Below are 16,925 nucleotides of genomic sequence, written 5' to 3'. Positions count from 1 at the left end.
TGAGAGTATGACGACTTGGGGAAAAAAGGAGAGCATACAACTTAACTGAAATTACGAAATACATGCTCTATTTTCTTATGCCAGCAATTCAGTGGCTTGCCACTTCATCATTTGTTGACCATTTTTTCATTCTTGTGAATGATGAGCTGATTTGCACCAGGAAAATATTACTGGAACATTCCAATGACTCACACGTAAAAGTATTATTAGCCACTGCCATTGAGATTAGTCGTTACCTTCAAATCAACCAGTTAAAAAACATGATAAGAGACTTGCCAATTTTGCCGGTACAGCTTGAAATGTTTGATCCGAAGGTTGTTGTGCTTGTGAGTTGTTGTGCATACCCATACATCACAGAGCTGATGTCAATCAATCTTTGTACATAATAATGGAAGTCTAAATGTTGTCTCCTTTTACTGAATTAAAATAAACGGCATAGTTCATTAATTAATATAAGCTTCATGTGGAAACACTGAAATCATATTGAAAATCCTGCAAGGCGAGATAAAAAAAATCTGCCAATTGTCAATCTGGTGAAAATAGTCTTTGAAGCCAATCTGCAATGGTAGAATAAAAGTGAATTAGTTAATTCTTGCTAACGTTAAAATAGCTTTTAGAGCGAATCTGCAATAGAACAAGAGTGCGAATTAGTTATTTCTTTCCCATGTCGCTAATATAAATCAGCAAAGAAGCCTCGAAAATCAGGAAAGATAAACATGATAATATGAGGAATTAAGGAATAATTCCAAATAGTAGCTACGAACCTTGAAACTGCTAACTCAGCTAAGATCCAGCTTTAATGAACTTCTAAACCTCTCCCTCAAGGTACCATGATGAGTCACCAACACATAGGGCATACTAACACAAGTCGTTGGCTGAGAGACCAATCCTACCCCGATCTTCTCCAATCTCTAATTTTAAAATTAAGCTTTTTCTTGAACAATTCCTATAAACTAAAACTATCACTTCAACTGGGAGAGGAAGGGACAAATGGAGAACCTGTAGGTACGGTGCTTGGGGGATGAAGTGAGGAGGCCTCGGTCTGGAGTAATAAGGCACTGGAGGACCGCAAGCGTAAGGGAGGAGGGTGGGAGGCAAGGCGAGAGGAGGCGGCGCCTGTGATTTCCATTGGAGGATGATGTGTCGATGTAAACGAAAATGGGGCGCATCACGGAATTGGGAAATTTTAGCATCCAAGAAGCGCAAGCACTCCGTCGTTGAAGACCTCCACATGCAGCCGGGACCCGCCCGACCTTTGCGAGCCCTCCCGTTGCGGCGAGGAGGAGGTAGGGACTGTTCAACTTGCTGCACTATCGGAAAGGAAGATACACCTGAAAATAAATCAATAAACATAAGTAAACATACTTATTTAACTCGCAGAAAATAGGTTGCTTCAAATGATAATTATTTCGAAATAATTATGACAATCAACACACTTATCAAAACATATGCTTAAAGGTCAAAACAAAAACAAGAATGAATCAAAAAGTTTTCTTTCCCATATCACCTCATTTTCATTCGTAATAAGTAATCAATTTATGTGAGAAATAGATTATAAGGTGCTCGGCCTATTAATTTGAGCATATCTCGAACCTATTAAAATTTCAGGGAGACCAGCTTTTTATCACTACTAAGGAGATGCATTTTCATTGTCAAAGCCGGATGCTATAATTCACTACATTCCTATCTATAATCTTAAACTCCGGTTGTAGAAAATAAAGTAGATCGGGTGGAATAACAACATCATCGACCAATGATTTACCAATCATCGGTTAATCATGATTACCGGCACCGCACGTAAATATTCACGTTTGTATTCATCCGGTCTTCCTTCTACAGGATCGGCTCGGCATGGCATAGAGGACATGTAAGATCTAATTGATCAAGCGATTTAAAAATTAGAAAGAAAAGAATACAGACAGCGCCGCATATGGTCTCTCGTCCAATCCCCGCTCGCTCCTTATTATTATCCCTTGTCGGAGCTTTCCAAACAGCCTAACCTCCACCAGCGTCTTGGGCTAACTCGCCCACTCCATCCGATCGCCCGCACCATCCAACCTAGCAAAGGCAGCAAAATCACACCGGAACGGACGTGCGACTCACCGTGTCTGACGACTGGTACTCCTGGGGCGAGGCTAGCGTGAGGATCTATGGCGACACAGATATGACGGACGGAGATCCACCAGCTGCTCATGCGGCAACGCATGGCGCGCGGCGGCGGTGCGATCAGCGAGCTGCTCTGCATCTGCCGGCCATGGAGATCCACCAGCTGTTCCCCGGCCAAGCATGGCGAGCGGCGCGGTCCGAGCAGACGGACCGATCCGCATCTGCCGGCCACCGGCCGCGCTCCTCCTCGCGACAGACACGACGCGGCGGCGCTGCGAGCGGCGAGATGGGTGGAGACGGGGCAGAGGATTGGGGATTGGGGAGCGATTGGGGGTCGTGGGACGGGGTTTGCCGATTTTGTTTCACGGTTGACTTACCTGAGCCAATTAAATGGCGACACGTGGCCCACTTGGTGGAGTAAGAAATGAGGCAACCGGCCAGCCCTTGCTCGCCTGGTGGCGTGCGTGGATGCCCTGTGAGGTCCCCGTTGGGGGGCATCTATTATAGGTTAGATGCATTGACGAAAATAAAGCAGCGCTGCAATTTTTCTTCCTTGCTGCATTAATTTTGTAGGAGGCCAACACATACTGGCAGTAGTATCAATGAAGTAAGTGTAATTGTGAGTACCAAACTTCACAGCCAGTGGATGTCTCAATACATATCCAGTCCCTTTAGTCAACCGCCATTAAGTAACAGTATAATGGAACGAGTATAGCCTCACCACAGCAATTTCAGTTCGTCAGCCGTCTGATCGAACGATCTGACGGACCAAAATTCATAGCGATCAGAACAGCCATGTCATTCCCGAACAGGCATCGGTCCCGCGCTAAAAAGGCTTTCTATCGTTTTGTAGGCCCATCTTCATTCTAGGGCTGCTACACCCGAAGTTGTGTTAGGCCGCCTCACACTACTTGGGCCCGAAAACAGTTAAAGGGCCTATGTACTTTGGGCTTCAAACAAATACACTCACCTGTCGGTCCCGGAAAAAATGCTATCTTCCACCTTCTCGTTCGCGTGCGCCTCCTATTTTCCTCTGGCCGCCAATCCTCCGTTACGCATGACAGCACCTGCCGGCGAGACCTGCAAATCCCTTGCGGCCGCCCACGATCGTCTATTAGGAGAACCACATTACACCTCCCAACTTGCTGCTGGAGCCCCTCTCAGCTACCCCCGCCCGAAGAAAGGTGAGGAGTTACACCAAAAAAAAAGAAGAAAGGTGAGGAGGACAGCGGCGGTGTTGTTCCCGTTTGAGCGACTGGATCCGATCGAGAAGGGCACGAATGGCTAAACAACGAAGGTAGGTTACGAATTACCCAATCTTGGCGTTTTTTAGTTCTATTTCAGCCTGATTTGTAGAATTGCGTTGACCAATTTTGTTTCTTCTCAGGCTACGGCGCCGGCCAAGTTTGAGTACCGTTCAGGCCGTCGAGTGGGCTCCTATCATTAGAATCTGAAAAACGGTTACCAGACCCATCATTGGAATCGAAAAAATGATTGTCCATCACGTTCGAAGAGCAGGCCCATCATCCGAATGGGAAGAACGGTTCTCCTTCTACACGAGTTAACTATATCTGCCGGTGCCGTAATGATGGATTGATGATGGTGGTAATTTCGACCCATTCTTAATTCTTGCAATTATGCTCCCTCCCGTGATTATGACGATTAGTTGGAGCGTTACTTTGAGTTCTCCCTTCTCGTTCATATAAATATGTGGACACAGCCCATGTCTTTCCTCAGTACTTCCATCTCACATTGGACGTCTCATTATTCATCCAAGATACTTGTTGCTTAGGTTTGACTTTCTGCTTGGCTGCAATCACGTTTTTGATCTCTGGTTATGATTACATTCTCGCGAAAATTAGGTTGCCAAATGACATATTCTTACTTGTTCCAGGGATTGTCGCCTTCGTTTCTTCCAGATTCTTATTCACGGATTTCTCGGAGCAACTGTGTGACCTTCATTATTTCACAATGGGGCTGGACAGGTACACTTGCTGATTCATTGGACTGTACCACTCTTTATGGATTATTTGTTATTTATTTGTCCACTTAAAATAGTTTCATACTGCGTGCTACTATTTAGTTCAGCAAACATTGGTATCTAACTGCATCCTTCTATGTACCCGACCTTCCTTTCCTTCCCTTCGTAACCGTCTATATATCACAGGATAAGCCTCCATAGAAAAAAATCACAAAGCGTTCTCGACCACGAATCCAAGTTAACCATGCCTACCAACCACGTTTTTTCACGGCTCAGGAAGTATGTTCGTTTAACTCCTCATACGCCGCTTTAAAATGTTTTGTTTTCCTTATTTTGCTCTTGATGGTTCCATTGCTGGCTGGTGCGGTCAGGGCAAGAGCAGCATGATTGGGTAGCAGTTTAGAGGCCTCTACATATGACTGATGAGGTAGCAGTTTATTTAGGTCCCAGCTTTGACTACCAATGCTTCTGTTGTGAACATTCTATTATGTTTTACTTGCATCTGCTGGGTCCTAAATTTAGTTTGGTCATTACCTGAGAGAGTACTGCCCCCGATAGTATCACTTTGCAATAACCAGACATGGTTAGCTCTCCGGGTTTATAACTTTGTCTTTGATGTCAACAACTAAAAACAATGTTGATTCACTACCCTCGTTATGTATTCTGTACTGATGGGCTGCTTAAGTTTGCAATAACATAATTGGTATACATAATTTCATGGCGTTGTGAAGCTTAATTTTGGCAGTACATCCAATTATTTATTTATTTGTTAAGAACCTTATGCTGAACCTTTATTTTTGCCTAACCGCTACTAAGTACAATTGTTTTGCAATTTGTTCTGAGTACTCAAGTTAATCCTGATATTCATTTTGCATGTTGTGCTTTTGAAATGACTATGCCCAAATGTCCCAACTCAATTCTTCAGTCATATGGTCCTTTTGCTGATAATACGATCCAATTTCAGGTCTCTGGAGAGCCAAACATCTTGTACATTTCCCCCCGGTATTATAGGGCTCCTGAACTTATGTTTGGAGCTACAGAGTTTACAACAGAAACTGATATTTGGTGTGTTGGTTGTGTACTAGCTGAGCTTCTGATTGGTCAGGTATATAATCTGATTCTGGAAGCTCAGATTTCTTCCATCCAAGTTCATTAGTTCATATTATACTTCTTTAAACAATACAAATTGATTTCGTAAGAAGGATTTTATTTTACGATTATAGAGTCTATTATTGGTTTATTGCTGAAAGTAAGAATTTTGGAGTCTGTGAACACTGGAGTGGATCAGCAGCATCTAGAACGCCACATATCATATCACTGAAGTATGGTGCATATTTATTTGAAGTTATTTCATTTTAGAATGCTAATGCTTGGTCAATCAAGTTCATAATTGTTTGTTCTGTTTGCAAACTGCTTTTTGTACATGAGATGGACTTTTTATTGACTATTTTTTCCCGTTAGCATGGTAAATTGCAGATTATGTTTCCTGCAGAATGTGGAGTTGATCAATTGGTCGAAATAATAAAGGTTTGTAGCTCCCGCCAAACCATGAGGGTCAGTAAAGTAGACAATATTAGCTATGGACTATGATGTAAAGATTCATCCGCCCCCTTGTGATGGTTACTTATAATATTCAGGAAAGTGGCATCAAAAGAAAACAGTTCTGTCTACAACTGTAGGTTTGATGCAGCAGTGAACTTGGACTATAAATTACAAGTTCTTTCTGGAACTGTAACTAAGGCTCCCTTGCTGTGCTATCATGGATTCTGCATCGTACTAATTAATCTCATGTTTTTGTTTTGTCTTCCGTTATTGCAAAATCTGAACTGTAATTACTCGGACTATCTAAACCAGAGTTAGTCCAGCTTGGATGAATCATCAAAGTTTGGTACTTGGAATGTGAGGTTCTGTTCTTGATTATGCAATTTTCTCATTGATTTTTGACTTTCTTTGGCTACAAAGTTAAGAATATATATTTTCTGTATTCATTTTTATCATGGTTTGGTTTCAGCGCTTACTGAATCGATTGATCTAGAAGATTTATGTGGAGATAATTAGACGGTGGTGCCACAACAGTACATGACAAAAGATAGGAAGCTCTACTGTGTATGTCTGATTCTTCATCGAATTCATTCTAGCATATTGTGAGCAAGATGGACACTTTCAGGTATTTGCAACTACATTGCCAAAAAATATGATATCTTATTCAAGATTTTTTTAATGAAATATGAGCCTTGACTATCAGAGTTCTTTATTTGTGTACTATACAAGCCAAACATCAGGACTTCTGTACAACAGCCCAAAATCTGTTGGAAGATTGGTGATGTGACTTTCTTCCCCGAAAGAATTGATGCACAGAAGATATATTAAGAGATTGATGCATGATGTTGGTAAGCACAATGGTGATTTGATAATTTTGTTTATGTGTTTCTGTGTTTTTTGTGTTTCTGTAAAGAGTACTTTATGCATATATGAGATTATTTATATTCCCAAATCTATCGTTATGGTTCTTCTATATACATTTTCCATAATACGCCTCTGTAGGATTTTGTTTCTTTGTATGTTCTGCTGCCTTCTTCTCGCCACGTTTCATCACAAAGAGCAAAACATGCAATATTTAGTGATTTAATGATCAATTTTAGCCTTGCATATTTGTTTAACTGATGCATCAAATCAGTACCTTGAACTGGCTTTTGTTGCTGTCTTTGCCACATATCCATTTTCCAATTTCTTCTTCACCTGTTTCTTCATATAATTTCTGGAGGGTCGTTGTTGTCCAAGGTATGTAATATGTATATATCTTCCCTTTTGTTCACACATCCCGCAGTTGCGTCCTTCTAAATGTAGATATTAAACGATATGCTCATCTGTCGCAATAAGGTGTTCTGACTGTAAGATCTTGCTTGATGTGAAGCTCATTTAGTACTTAACTGCAAAATAAAGTTCTTTTTGAGTGGAAGGTCTGTGACTTGGGAAGTTCAATTAGGTAATTGCACGTAAGTTGCTTTTCATTTTAGAAAATCATATAAACTGGTGGTCTGTTCTACAGCAATTTAATTTAAATTATCTTCACATATTCTTGTGGCATTCTCCAATTCAAAAACAACACCGTTATTTTGGGGCTATTACCTCATGTTCTTTTTTTACGAAAGCAGTCAGCGCTGCATTCTTTTATATATAGACGAAGATGAAACAAGGTACTGTAGTACATAAAGTGGCCAGAGGCCAATCCAGTTTACGCATCCAAGAGTAAACTAAACTGCACTAGCTCATTCTATGCAGTGTGGTGATGCTAAGACTGATGCAGACATAACCAAAACAGACCAGGAAACCATAAATACGAGATCTGAAGGTGGTCAGTATGCTATCTGATTGACCCTCTTCTCATGACACCAAGTGGGCACTAAGTGCCACGAATTCACATATGGCAACCTATTGATGATATTTTTCCCCCCTATTGATAGTACCACTGTAGCATAAATTTGCAGCTATTATATTTTGCTTCTGGACAATTATATTTGAAGCAAATTCGTTAAATGAATTCCTTTTGAGACAATAAACTTTTAGTGTTTTTGAACTGTGAGTATTACCCTATCTTTTGTTGTCAGTATCTGGCTTGGTGGCTCCATAACAAAACCTAAAATCGTTTTATGTCCAGTATGTAGACCGCCTTCCAGCCACAGGAAAGACCTTAAGATTGTCACAGATATGCTTAGACTTGATGCAACCAGCTAAGCTAGCACACCATGGCTCGTATTCTCGGTCAATTGAACTGACTTGTATTCACCATCTACATGTCCTAATAATAACCATATATAGTTGAAGGTCCAAGCTCAAAGCAACTCCAAACCTATTATATAACCAGTCTTGTCGAGAATTGCATTGGAGCTCCTGGGTGCCACGCCCACCATGCCCCTCCGCGACACTTTCCCTTGGTCCACACGTTTGCTGCTGTATAGAGATTTGTATTATGTTTAACTGAAGAAAAATATTGTAAACGATTTTACTGAACATACATGCGCACTAATGCATTGGGATCTCACTCAACATGGATGATGTTTGGAATCCGTCCAAGGTCAATTGACCTGCTAATGTCACGTCCAGGTCTTGTATCCTGGGTACTATCGGCTCAAGACTCAACCTCGTCTTACTCACTCGACCACAGTATAGAAAAAATTGTCTGGCTAGCCTAAACCACTGATCTCCCAACCATTGATCTATTCAGTCCCCGAGATCTCTTAATTATCTGTGTGTTGTAGAAAAATTTGGGGCTTTTAGTTCCAACAATGGTTGTAATATTACTTGTTAAAAATCAACTATTCAGTTATGCCAAATGTATGATTCAGTTCTTGCAAGTGTAATTTTCGTCTTTCATGTTGCCATATATTTAAAAAATTACAACCAATTTACTGAATAATAGATGGGCGCGGCAACGTGCGCCATTATGATCTAGTAGCTCATATAAGATGCCAGGACCATGTGGAAATGTAAAATCTGCAGCCTCTTCACTGAATGCATGATCTGAGGCGTTGTTGAAACACACAACAAGCAGTGCAGTATCCGGTTGAATCCCATTGGTGAAACTGAATACCACCACTAGGTCCCCCAGGACTAATTATTGGGTCGCCACTGTTTACCTTGACCTTAACTTCTTCAGTGTCTAGTTTGGTGATGTCGACTTTAAGATGTAGGCAACTCCAGCAAGCAGCAGCATGGAGTACAGGATTAATGCCATCAGAAGCAATATATTGTATGCATGCACTCAAGCTAAGAAATAAGTAGTCAGCCGTCGTCTGGACGAACTGAACTTGATGGCCCACTGCATATTTATCTAGCATCATATCGTGTATGATATACTTTTTTTTTGCGAATGTGTATGATATACAAAACACCAGGATCCCAATTCCCACGTGTAATTAGTATTGTTCAGTAGCAGGAATGGAGTCCCGGTTATTGAGCTGCCATGTAAGCGCTGCGACTTTGCAAGAAGTATTTGACATGAGCTCCTGGTCAGCAAGGCAATCTTCTAGAACTTCCCTGTAACTTGGAGAGAGTACTAATAGCATCATATCCATTTGGTTCACAATGCCTGGATCCCATAAAAATTGAATTTTATTTTCCATGATTTATCAGCCTTGATGGCATTCCGCAGTAGCATCGTTGTGGGACACAAAAATTGGGTATGCCAAATTGGCTTCTCTTTGATAGCACATCATTGAGTATAAAAACACCACTTCTTGGCAGTACTGAGGTCTGAAGAAAACCTACATTATCTCTAGTCGATGTTGAACTCAGAATTGTATCTGCTCCTGGATCCCATTGTAGCCTGTATTCACTCATACTATGCTCAATACTGACATGGCTGGACCTTGTGACATCTGAATCGTAGGCCTTTAGGACTGGACATTTGCATGCGCTCTCATCATGTTGGTGCTACAGCTCAAGAGTGAAATCCAACACATCTGAGATAATGTTCAGGCAAGCAATATCTTCTTTCTCATACACATTAGAATTTGGCGTGCTCTCGGATGTCTCAAACTGTATTTGGTGAGTAGCAATAGCAGACATCGCAGGCTGCTGGGACGGTATCTCCTTTTCTGATGGGTTGCTGAAGTACTTGGGAATATGTTCAATATCTGGTTTGCCCTCTCCATCTTGTTGAATGACAAGGTTGGTATCTGAAACATAAACCAATCGAACAACTATTTTCTTCTTCAGCATACACATCATATAATGGCATTTCATCTGACATGTTTTTTGCCTCTTGAGTGGAAGGGTTAGGTTGTGATGCTGTAGGTTGCTTACTCTCAGGACCTTTCATATGCTTGACGGCCTGAGTCTCACTCATGGTCTTTAGTTTAGTCTGAATCCGCGCCATCTTATCACGGATACTGACAGAACATGTCTCCTTTTTCTGAAAGTTGGTCATTCCTTGGAGGTGTAAAAGACTGATGATTGCAGCTGAGCTTGGTGTTTCCATCTTGCATACAGGAACGCTGAACTGGTGTTTGATGCCCATAACAATAGTTTGGTGTTGTAGCATGTGTTCCATGCCAAGAGCTTGGTGTTGGTATTTCAGCAAACACCAGTCGGGCGACATCAGCAGTAGCTGATGGCACAATTGATGCGCTCATCTCAGGAGCAGAAAGACACACCGGTATAGAAGCAGCAAAAGATTCACCCAAAAGAAAGCCAAGGGAGAAATTTCCGATATGCTTGCTGCTGCACCCATATTAGAGAACCTTGAGGGAGAAGATGGGGCAGCCTCATGCGTGTATAGCTCCCTCGCAGTTGGAGCTGCCAGCTCGGGCAGATCGAGCAGGCTACTTGCCTCACTCCTTGGCGACGTAGGCGGACGAAGCCCTCGATTTGGAGTGGTCGGGCCAGCGTTTTGTTGTGGAACCACTTGGGCTGGAAGATGGTCAGCGGTGAGGTGGTCGAGCGGGCATCATATCAAGCAAACCGCCCACTTTCCCCCTTCTCCTCTTCTAGTCCGCTACAGTATCGTTGAGAGTCACCCGTGGTCGGCCGGGCCGATCCAGGGCCTCTCCGCCGGAGTAGCCGGCCGGAGTTGGTCTCGGAGAGGTGCCGGAGTAGATAGGGCTAGATCTAGGGCTAGGTTTAGGTTTTCTCTTGTAGAGTTTACCCCTGTGGAGTTTGGCGCTAGGGTCTGGCCATGGCGGAGCTCGAGCGTCTCCCGATGGCAGGTGGTGGTGTTGATGCTGGCCGTGGTGCTCCAAGGGATGGAGCCGCAGGCGGATGGCGGAAACGCTGCACCGCCCCCTTCAATAAAGCTCATCCTCTCCCTGGATCTGGATCTGGGCGGCATCGCCCTGCCTCTTCCTCCTCCAAATCACTGCGGTGGTGGGCAAGATGAGGGAAGGCTGGATGGTGCGGTTGTTGTGGATTCCATGGAGGGACTACCTGGAGCTGCTGATCTTCTCTGCGCGCAACACACGGCGAACAGGTTTGTCGCCGTGATCCTTGGTCTGTTGGGAGACCCTTCTTCTACCTCCGTCTCGGAGGCCTGCGTGTTCATCTGCTGGAGCTCGCCGCCGGTAGAAGTCCAAGTGGTTCGTCCCCGGCCCTCTTCTGGCAGCCAGCAGCTGGATCTCTTCGCCGGAGAGGAGCTAGCGAGCATCCTGCTCTGGAGCTCGGCGGAGACGCCTGGAGCTCGCCGGCGACTGGTGGCAGAGGCACCGGACTTGATCGCGTTTTCTGCAATGTTTGTAGGGTGCTTTGTGTAAAGTGTCAGGTCCTCACTTCAAATATTAGGTTTGTTAGTGCAAGAGATGCTAGAGGACCTTACTGCAATTTGTACCTGCCACGTGTGGATATATGAAAAAGCTCCTCTGGGGTCGTTTGACCCCGCTTTGTGTGCAAAAAAAAAGGTGGTCGAGCGAGAGGATTTTTTTTTTTTGCACATCACCCCGTCCTCTCGCTCGACCACCTTTCCAGTTGTCGAACCCAACAAATTTTGACTTTTACCTGTTCCAGTTGTCGAACCCAACAAATTTTTTTTTTACCATTCCAGTTGTCGAACCCAACAAATTTTGACTTTTACCTGTTCCTTTTACATTAATAGTGTCATTTACTTTACTGTACTTTTTTTCTGAAACAAACTCAACTACACATGGGGCCTTTTAAAGCATTCCATAGCACATGAAAAGCTTTTTTTGTGTGCAGTGCGGAAGAATGCTGATGCACAAAAAAACCACCGTCTGCCACCTAGCCACAAAAACATAGCACACATTCTAAGGATTAAATACGTATGTGATATAACGCAAACTTTTCCACGTGAAAAAACTGTGTGATGTACTTTTATCAATGAAGACTATTTCTTGCCGAATTGTGTGTGATGTTTTCGCGCTTAGTTTTCCTTTCCTGCTTCCCTTTTCTACCATTTAGCTGTCTTCCCACCACTCCCGTCTCATCTATAAATACAGTGAGTGTCTCTGGTAGCTTATACATGCAAAAATGGTTGGATAAAAATGCAGGAACAATGCCTCGCCGCCTCAGTGCGCAGATGGAGGCAGCACTAAGGGCTCTGATTTCTGTAGAGCCGTCTGGCCAGTCATAGGCATTTGGTGTCCCGGTCCTAATTCTGATGCCTGGTGAACGCGCGTCCCCGGTCACCGACCCTAGTCTAAGGCTGGTCATAGTGCATAGTATCATATACTAGTATCATGCATATGATACTTATCTATGATACTATTTCTATAGTGGGTGGTATTATAGAGTAGTATCATAAACTTCTAAATTTATTGTTTTGTAGAATCTCAATGTAAATCTATGTACAAGATCTACTTGACATTTACTTTTCTCGTAACGTGCGCTATGATACTGTATCCACCTATGTTACTCTAGTTCTATCTCTCTTCCTTAATTAGATGCCACATCATCATTTTTATGGGCCTAGGATGCATGATACTACCTATGATACTAGCACTATGGTCAGCCTAAAGTCGTCGTTGGAGGAGCCTGACTCACCGAAGATCTCCACCACACCGTGGCATCGTGAAGTATGCCAGGTGCGTCGCTTGGAGTTCTCTAAGGCTATGCCGAACGAACTATCGCAAACATATATGATAAGAATGGCAACATCGAAGACCCGAAGACCCCAAGCCGAATAGAAAAAAAAAGTGCACGTCCACCAAGAGAGCGGGCGGCGCTGCTAAGGCCTCATGCTCCTTTTTTCGAAATGGGAATACCCCGGCCTCTGCATCAATTGATGCATACGGCCTCATTTATTTCATTATTTGGTATCGTGTCTGTTACAATTCAAGGATCACATAAGGTCGCTACATGAATCAACCATCGAAATAAAACTAAGAGATACGTGATATGTCTAATCAACATGTCACTCTAAAAACAGGTCGCCAGCTGAACTGGTTGAACAAATCCCGAGCAACCATCTCCAAACGGCTGCACCCAATAGCCATATCCTGTCGCCGCTCCTCCGGCTGTAGCAAGGACCACGTACGGATCCAGTGTGTAGTGAGGGGAATAACCCGCAAAAAAGATATTTTGTTTGTTTTGTTAAACACATAGTCATTCCTAGTGTTCCATATAGCCCATATTAGTGCACAAGCTCCAACTTGGATTTGCATTTTTTCATGTTTATCAACACCCAACAGCCAGTCACCGAAGAGATGTGTAATATTGTTGGGAGGTGTGATATTCAAAGCTATGTGTATTATGCGCCACATAATTTTAACCAGCGGGCAAGATATAAAGAGATGTTCTATTGTTTCATCTTGATTACAAAAGCAACATTTCAAACTACCGTGCCAATTACGCCTCGCTAGATTATCTTTTGTTAGAATAACTTTGCGGTGAAGAAACCACATAAAAATTCTTATTTTTAGTGGTACTTTCAACTTCCAAATATCCTTATGCAAAAATTGAGTGTTGTCATTCATGAGATCTAAATATAGTGATTTTACTCGTAAAAACACCATTACTTGTCAACTTCCAAGTAAAATTATCTTCTTGATCATTTAACTCGGATATGCATGAGCCGCTCAACAAGGTGTAGCCACCGTCCCCATTTATTTCCTGTAAGGCTTCTCCTAAACCGAATATTAAGGGGAGGGGTATTAGTTAGGACAGAGGCTACCGTGACATTTTTGTTTTGCACTATGTTGTAAAGCGAGGGATATTGAATGGACAGAGGTTCATTACCCAACCAAGAATCTTCCCAAAATCGTGTTTCCAACCCATTTCCTACCTGAAATTGACCTCTACTGAAGAAATCATCTTTCACTTTCATTAAACCCTTCCAAAACGGTGAGTCCGAATCTTTTGTTTGAACCTGAGATAGTGGTTTTGAATGCAAGTATTTGTTCATGATTAACTCATGCCATACCCCGTCTCCATGAAGTATTTTATATAGCCATTTAGTAAGGAGGCATTTATTCTTAATTTCTAATACCTCAATGCCTAGACCACCTTGGTCCTTGGGCCGACAAATGATATTCCACTTTGTAAGTCTGTACTTCTTCTTCAGACCATCACTATCCCAAAAAAATCTGCTACGAAAAAAGTCTAATCTCTTTCGTACTCCCTTAGGAATTTCAAAGAAAGATAACATGAACATGGGTAGGCTTGTGAGAACTGAGTTAATAAGAATCAATCTATCCCCATAAGATAAAAGTTTACCCAACCAATTCGCAAGCTTCCTTTCAAAGCGATCCTCAATCGGTTTCCATTCACTATTCTTGAGCTTAAGGTAATGAATAGGTATGCCTAGATATTTTTAGTGGAAATGAGCCTGCCTCACATCCAAAAAGATTTGTATATTCATTTTCTGCTTCTTTGGCCTAACCAAAGCAATAAATTTCACTCTTGTGATAATTTATTTTCAGTCCCGATAGTTGCTCAAAAAAGCTAAGTATCAATTTCATATGCATAGCCTTATCAAAATCGTGTTCCATGAAAATAATCGTATCGTCCGCATATTGAAGAATTGAGACTCCTCCTTCAACTAAGTCTGGAATTAGGCCACCTATCTGTCCATCCTCTTTTGCTCTTGCAATTAGGATGGCCAAAATGTCCGCTACGATATTAAAAAGAATTGGTGATAACGGATCACCCTGTCTTAATCCCTTTCTAGTTTGAAAGTAGTGGCCTAATTGATCATTAACTTTAATTCCAACACTTCCTTTACTCACATACTGGTTGATCCATTGACACCATGTCGGATCAAAACCTTTCATGCTCCTAGAAAGGGAGTGCTCAAGAGGACTTTCAGTTTAATTAATTATTAGAATTTGTATGTGCAATATGAGTAGAAACTATTGTTCATGGACGAGCCCTCCAAATATTAAGTGTAACGTACTTTTATGTGTTATCACTGGTAGAAAAAGGGCTTTTAATCCCGGTTCGCAACTGCCATTAATACCGGTTGCGCAACCGGGATTAAATATGCGCGACTAAAGGCTCCCCCTTTAGTTGCGGTTTCTTGCGAACCGCGACTAAAGGCCCGTCCACGTGGGTGGCAGGCGAGCGTCAGGGCGGAGGACCGCGACTAAAGGCCTGCGCAGGTTTAGGGTTTTGGCCCCCTCCCCCCTAATCTGGTCTCTTTTTAATTTGTATTTTTTTATTTCTTTTATATTTTATTTTGTGTTTTATTTTAATTTTGAAGAAGTTTCAGTACACATATTCTACGCTACTATATACATGCATATGAATGTACAATTTCAAACAAGTTTGAAATTAGAACCAAGAAGAATTCAAGAGGAATATACAATATATATTAAATCTCGGATGACCATATATAATTTCGAACAAGTTTCCGTACACAATTTACGACATCAGAAGTTCTACGTCCTCGTAATAGTGTTCTACTTTAGGATGGAGGACTTCCCTCATCAAAAATCCTGCTAGTTCCTCTTGAATTGGTCGGAAGCGAACTTCTAGACTAAGCGTCTTCCGGAACGCATTCCTCCTGCCGTTGTTCTCCGACGGCTTCCGCTCAGAGGTGAATCTCCGGATGAACTCACAAACATAGTATCCACATAGATTGGTCCCCTTTGGCTGAATATCCACATTTGTTATCTTTCTAAAATCTAGCTCTTTTTCGAATTCACCGACCCTTTGATCTGAGAACCGTCTCCAAACCCTACAGGGAAAAGAAAATTAAATGAACAAGGGAGTTATTAGTTCATATTAGGAAATGAATGAAAGAGGCCGATCGATATAGAGCGCAAATGATTGAAAATAATTATGTTTGCAGCATATTTCTCATGTTTTGCCAAAGCTTTGGATCCATATTCAGAGAGTCCATGTAGAGAACTCTGGAGGTGTGAAATTCAATTATGAGCAGAATCCAGTGGAACCTGCGGACACGATACATGCACAGTCATGCATAACTCATCGATTAGACATACCATGCATGGAGTAAACAAAAGAGAATGTGCTCAAGACAGAAACACTCACCCAAAATGGTAAGGAAATAGAATTTGACTTTTGATTTCCTGCTTTGTAAGAAAATGCCACAGGTCTTGCTCCACGTCTCGGGGGTGTCTTTCTAACACATATCCATTAACGATTTGTGGGTCAATGAACCCAACATCACGGATGTTCCTTATTCGCATTTCCCGAATCTTCATTCTGCATAATAGCGTACACAACAATATAGTTAGGACAATATATATAGTGCAGGCAATGAACGAGATGAGGTAGAAATAAATCACTTACGTAACGTAGCAACTGATGATAGATTTGTCGAGCTCGCGCAGATTGAACAGCTGGAACAATTCACTCATATGAATTGTTACATAGTAATGTTTGAAGTGATGCTCATGTCTAACTTCCGCATAAATATATTCTTTGCCGACGTTAGTTTTTATGTAACCCTTGTACCAACGTAGCAGATTTTTCATTTGTGGAGGTAGATCCTCTTCCTGCGCAGGCTCGACGAGAGGCCCATTCGGCACATATGTAATTGATACCTCACTCATTGGCGCCTCCTCAAGGCCTAACACTGCACGAAGAGTCATACCGATCTCGGCCGCTTTTTCTCTGGCACCCGTTACAGTCATTCACTGTGCCACCGCAGCTGCTATGATAGCGGGGTCCATTAGTTCAGCATCCGGACCGGCGGCTTTCACTATGAGCGGGGGGATGGATTGTTTACTTTGTTCCCCGAGTTGGGCAACTTGTTTCCCGCTTTTTTTACTTTCTTCTTTATCGGCCTCCTCCAAGGCTTTCTTCTCCTGCTTCTCCGCCAAGTCTTTCTTCTCCTTCAATATGTGTGCTTGCCTACGAAGTTCACGTCCATAGTCGTCAGGCATATTCTTCTCGGCTTGGGACGGTGTGCTCAAAAATGACTTAG

The 16,925-nt window shown here is 42.4% G+C and overlaps 1 long non-coding RNA gene across 10 annotated transcripts; it reads left to right on the top strand.

Moving 5' to 3' along the window:
• The first annotated feature begins 3,137 nt into the window (after positions 1-3,137).
• LOC124650594 lies at positions 3,138-12,255 on the top strand. 10 transcript variants are annotated; one of them, XR_006987055.1, is made up of 11 exons: positions 3,138-3,290; positions 3,323-3,403; positions 3,494-3,898; positions 4,001-4,091; positions 4,274-4,366; positions 4,459-4,514; positions 5,052-5,986; positions 6,099-6,254; positions 6,359-6,477; positions 9,477-9,757; positions 12,085-12,255. It is a non-coding gene; the product is annotated as an uncharacterized LOC124650594 (long non-coding RNA). The 10 variants fall into 10 exon arrangements; XR_006987061.1 differs by lacking the exons at positions 9,477-9,757; positions 12,085-12,255 and having other exon boundaries at positions 5,052-5,192; positions 5,549-5,986; positions 6,359-9,012; XR_006987056.1 differs by lacking the exons at positions 9,477-9,757; positions 12,085-12,255 and having other exon boundaries at positions 5,052-5,192; positions 5,311-5,986; positions 6,359-9,012.
• The last annotated feature ends 4,670 nt before the right edge of the window (positions 12,256-16,925 follow it).

Source organism: Lolium rigidum, chromosome 4 (assembly GCF_022539505.1).
Source record: "Lolium rigidum isolate FL_2022 chromosome 4, APGP_CSIRO_Lrig_0.1, whole genome shotgun sequence".
In the NCBI taxonomy this organism is placed as follows: domain Eukaryota; kingdom Viridiplantae; phylum Streptophyta; class Magnoliopsida; order Poales; family Poaceae; genus Lolium; species Lolium rigidum.
The sequence above is the reverse complement of the archived record's forward strand: the minus strand, read 5'-3'. Positions and strand labels throughout refer to the sequence as shown.